The 5,159-nt window shown below is 44.7% G+C and overlaps 1 protein-coding gene across 7 annotated transcripts in view; it reads left to right on the top strand.

The window, feature by feature from the left end:
- Positions 1–1,593: 1,593 nt before the first annotated feature.
- LOC108694178 (homeotic protein female sterile-like) overlaps positions 1,594–5,159 on the top strand; it is a 35,073-nt gene continuing 31,507 nt past the window's right edge. For 5 of the 7 annotated variants that reach the window (XM_018203535.1, XM_018203550.1, XM_018203560.1 and 2 more), the window contains exon 1: positions 2,969–3,855. The gene's annotated coding sequence lies outside the window, so the exon portion shown is untranslated. Of the gene's footprint in view, positions 1,948–2,968; positions 3,856–5,159 lie in introns of those variants that run through there. The other 2 variants (XM_018203543.1, XM_018203514.1) reach the window with 1 other exon arrangement.

The following is a 5,159-nucleotide window of genomic DNA, read 5'->3' as shown; positions in this document are numbered from 1 at the left end:
ACTTAAATTAAGCGATGTAAAATATCTATTTCTAAAGTTATTATTTTCATTACTTTTGTGAAGAGTGCATAATGTGGCTTTTAAAATAAGAAGAAATCCCTTTATCCTCAATAAGAAGAAAATCATTTTCGGAATTTTTATGTAAAAATTTTAGATTTTTTTCAGAATTTCTGATTAATTTTGTAATTTTTTAGAAAATATCTCACATTTTTTAAAGACAAATGGTAACATTTTCTAGAAGTTTCAAGAAAATTATTCTAAAATTCTTATATGTAAATCTTCATCATATCTGAAATACACTAAAATTTCTCATTCTATAATTTCTGATGAAATCCTTATGAAATCTAAAAAAATTTTAAGTATTTTTTCAGAAATGATAGAATAAGAAATCTTGGAATATTTCATAATTCACGTTCTGGAAAATTCTAAGGAAAGACGTAGAGATTTCTGCATTTCTAAGTGTTTCAATTCATATACAAATTTTTCACGATCATCTATATAAACATATTTTATCAAGTGGTGTGGAATCAAACAATAGTAGAATTTTACGATTACAACTATTCGGTATTCAATCGAATAGTAGACTAATACTCAAATGTTCAGCCGAAGAGTAAAAATGTTGAAGACAGAATACTAAATAGTTGCTAAAATATTTGTTGCAATTTTAATTCATACTCGAACGTAATTTCTGGAATTTCTCTTTTTTGCATATCGCATATCTCGCTCTATTGATGTAAAATGCAAATTTTAATCAATTCGTTCAATTGCACCACGTCAACCATGTGCGGCCACGTGTTTGTGTTTATTTATATGGTTGACGTGACTTCGTCCACGTGTACGACTTATAAAATATTTATTATATCAATTTTTCAAAATTTCTACTTCACTTTTGTCATATAGTGTATAATTTTTTTTAATGCACAAAATATGTGCATTGTAAAAATCTATTGGGAGAAAATTAGAGAGGAATAACAATAGATTTGTTTCTGGAAATCATTCATATACTTAACGATTGATGCAAGTTGGAATTTGAATAAGATTAATTTATAATAAACATATTTTAAGATTATTTTCTTTTTCCAAAGATTATTTATCTCCTTACATATTTTTATATTTCTAAATATTTGGCTATGCGTCTCTCAATAGAATAAAAACTTTCAGCTTTTTGTATTATAATCTTCTTGAGTCCCTCGAGAATTTATTTTATTGTATGCACAGATATACCTGCCTTGTATAAACAAGAAAAGGTTGACGTAAAAAAAAACAAGCATAAATAACACCGTAGAAAATTTGACAAATATCGAGTCGGTTCTGTAAGCTGAGGAAAACCGATTACCGTTACTTTTGTAATTTTGTACTGGTCAGGTACCAGAATGCTCTATCGCAAACGCAATGACTCATCAATATCGGTCCCTCAGATGATTGGTCCGCGTCAGAGAGACGCCACAAGCACGAGCCAATCGCCGGTCAGAACGCTGAGTTAAATGGCGACCGGAAAGAGAGAAATGCGCAGAGTCCAACGCACCATCGCGTATACCTATCGCCGTACGTACTCTCTTCTCTTTTTTTTTCTTCTTTTCCCTCTGACTTTCGTATATCATTACGTCATCGGAGCGGAGAGGCGGGTTTGTCAATGTCAAGAATCTCGGGGAAGAGATTTCGCGCGTCACGTCGAAACTGGTCGAGACTACCGGTCTCGACATTTCGCCGTTCGCGTCGTCAGTCGTCGGTTGTGGTTCCACGCAGCTACGCAGTGATAGTTGATTCATCGTAGTGCGAGGTAGTGGTCGAGTTTCTGAGTGATACACGCGCGTCCACATATACGTACATACACAAAGACATTGACACGAAGGACTCGCCATATTGTGCCGCCGGAGTGACGCCGCCGCGTCGAACGCACGTGGTCGGCTGTCCACCAGGAGCCTCCTGATAAACTGATGAAAAACGGTAGTTGCTCGAAAATTATCATATTTTTCGTGAGCATGCTACCGACGGAACGAAGCCACTATTAAATCAAGCCCTTCACTTGATTTGACTCTCGTAGTGGCGTGTCACGAGTCCACGATTCTGCCCGACGCGACGCGGTGATTCCGGTGATTCGGTGAAGGCCGTGGCGTCGTTCTGGCGATTCCACGGACAATCGAAGGTGATAGCAGAGCGTCTGAGCGGACGAGCCGCTATCACCTTGATATTATTCGCGATATCGTGTCTCCCCGCGCTCGTTCCTCGTTCGAGCTCATTCTCGACTCTCGAGAGTCTCGAGGCCGAGATGTACGTGGGACCGGCGGGACGAGGGGGAGATCGATCGTTCCCATGTATCGCCATGTTGGATAAGAGCGTTAACGGAATCCGATAACGACGTGTTCGTGACGAGACACATGTCACGTCACGGCGAAACGCAACGTAAAATCGCGCGGCCACGAAAAGCCTTGGCCACGTGCTATCAGCTCTCTCCATATCGTTGCGCCTGTCAGCTTTGGAGCGGTCGGTGCCTTCGTGAGTCGGTAATTATGGATTTTGCGTCTCGCACTTTCCCATGATGCGTCGCGTGGCAACAGCAGAATCGTTGGAATCGGACCGTTCCTCGGCACGGCGATAAGTCTACAATCTACGTAAAGTTTCGCTCCGGCAACCTGATTGCCGCGCGCGATGCGACGAGTTTCTCCGACGATCACGAACGACACGAACTCTTATTATTAATATTATTGATAATTATCTGATATCTATATATTTCTATCTCCATTTCCATCGAGAAGTGCATTATGGGTGGAAAACTGGAACACTGGAAATTAATTTCTGGTTTGGTTAATAAAGCCTGTACACGATATACGCAAAATAAAGATTTGTAAGCACAAATATTATATATATATATATATATATATATTTTTCTGTAACTCTAAGTAATAAATGTGTGACTAAATTATTCAGGTCAATGCTTGACTTTTCACATTTCGCCTATACGATCAAACGACAGAGTATTATCCCTTCATCTATCCATTTTTAGAAGCTCACATGCGTTGTAGATTAGGAAGGGAAAACCAAAAGGCCCTCCCCCCTCCCCTCTTCGAAGGAAAAATCTCCTTGCTATTGGTCGATCGATATCGACGACAGCAGATCTGTATTGAGCGGGGTATTGTTGAAATAAAGAGAGCGGAGCCCGTTAGGCGTCGCTGTGGTATTCGTAATTGGCGCGCTTGCGTTGCGTTGGAGGTTCACGTCGCTAGTCTCGCCGTGCGAGGCGAGGGAGACGGGTCGTTAGTGGGGAACGGTGGAACAGAACCATTTCGGTACGTCGCGGAAGAATGCGTAGCCATTGTTGGTGCTGCGATCGTTAGTTTCTAGATCCGAGATCGCCATGGGCACGGAAAGGGACTCGATCGCGCGGAGTTCGAGGATAACGTCGACGGGGCACGAGGCGTAGCATTGATACGCGTACCGCGATTCGTGCTGGTAGACGCGGACGCGCGTGTAAGTCTGAGACTATAAAGCTTCTTCTCTCTCGGAGTGGTGTCGGACCGCGTCTCCGCGACCCGCGTTCCCAACTCGTCCCGTCTCGTTCATCGTTGCGTACGCCGTACGCGAATCGAGCGCTCGCGCTCGCACGAGTGAGAGTGAGTGCGGTGATATACGGTGGGGCCACTAACTCGCTTACGGTTTACGGCGGCCATAACACCGCGACCAACCAACCAACCAACCAAACTAAACCGAGACGAGCGAGGGAGAAAGCGTAGAGGCGTTAAGGCGTAGAGTGCGAGTTGTCCGGGGGCCGTGTCGTACGTAGTGGCTAGTGTTTTTCGATCGAGTTGCCGCGTGTGTGTGTGTGTGTGGATAAGCGGACTTCCGTCTCGTGATCAGGTAAGCGATCCCGCGCGACGCCGGGAGCTTGGCGAGCTCGGCGTTCGCCGTTCCCCGTAACCAATTCGTTGTAGGTGTAATGGTGTATAAGCGCTCTTTTAGTTTAGCGCGTGTGGCGCGTTTTAGCCGCGGCGGTGCATGAGCGCGGCACGTCGCGCCGCACCGCGGTACGCCGTGTGACGTAGCGATTAGCGACAAGCGGCGCGGGCCCTTGGCTTCGAATGGGAGTTGGGAGCAGGGAGCTTTCTTTCCTCAACGGCCATACCGCCATGTTGAGACCTACGCCGAATACGAGTGTACTGTGTAAGGCGGTGCGGTGTGGTGTATGTCTGTCTGTATGTCTGTCTGTCTGTCTGTCTCTCTTTCTCTCTCTCTCTCTCTGCCCGGGTTACCGCGCGCGCCGCGGTCATCCCCGTCCCGGCTCTTGCCCGTCGTCAAATTCTCACGGCGTCATCTCTCTCTCCCTCCATCTCTTTCTCTCTCGCTCGCTCGCTCTCTTCTCTCCGTGGCGCCAGTCGCCTCGTTCGTTCGGCAGCGCTGGCTGGCCGGACGGATGGCGGATCGTCCGCGCGGCGGTTCACTCATGTTTGTTGTGCGTCGGCTGGGCGCGGATTTGCTATTCTTCTTTCCTCGCCTTTCTCTCCAGTTGTTGCTGTCATCAAAATCGTCGTCGTCGTCGTCGTTGTTCTCAACGCCACGCTTATTTCTCTTTCGCGTGGATTTCGCCTTTCTCCACTCCTACCTCGGATTTTTCGAGCACCTGTTCGCGCCGAGCGAGCGCGAGATCTCTTATCTGTCTGCCCCTGATATCTGTACGTCGTAACGTAAAGTGTTCTGGTACTTGGCAGGATCCTCTTTTCGATCGCAGAAATTCATCCATCGATGACCAAGATTTAACGGTTGTTATAGACGCGATGTATCATCTTCCCCGCGCGCACTGTCAATTTTGCATTTTAACAGCCTCCTCGCTTTCTATACCAGTGTAACACTTATTTGTGCTACTTTAGTCACAACTTTCCATTTTGGCTCGCTTCGATGAAGAACTCTGGAATACGCTGAATCTTGCATCCAGTTCCAGATTCAAGTGAATTTTTTTTATGTTTGGAAATGAAGAATTTCGGTGTTGTTCGAATGTGACAATTCCATTGGATATTTCCTCATGAAACCTCAGATGCATCTCTTTGTACAAAAATCATGTCGCTGAAAATCTCGTCTCTTGTGTAATTTTATTCGTAATTGTTATTTCTTTTACATAGAATTAAGTTAGGCATTAGACTGGTGTAGATTAATGTCTTCTAGTTTAT

The sequence above is a fragment of the Atta colombica genome, unplaced genomic scaffold, assembly GCF_001594045.1.
Source record: "Atta colombica isolate Treedump-2 unplaced genomic scaffold, Acol1.0 scaffold1, whole genome shotgun sequence".
Lineage (NCBI taxonomy): Eukaryota > Metazoa > Arthropoda > Insecta > Hymenoptera > Formicidae > Atta > Atta colombica.
This window is presented reverse-complemented; position numbering and strand designations above follow the sequence as displayed.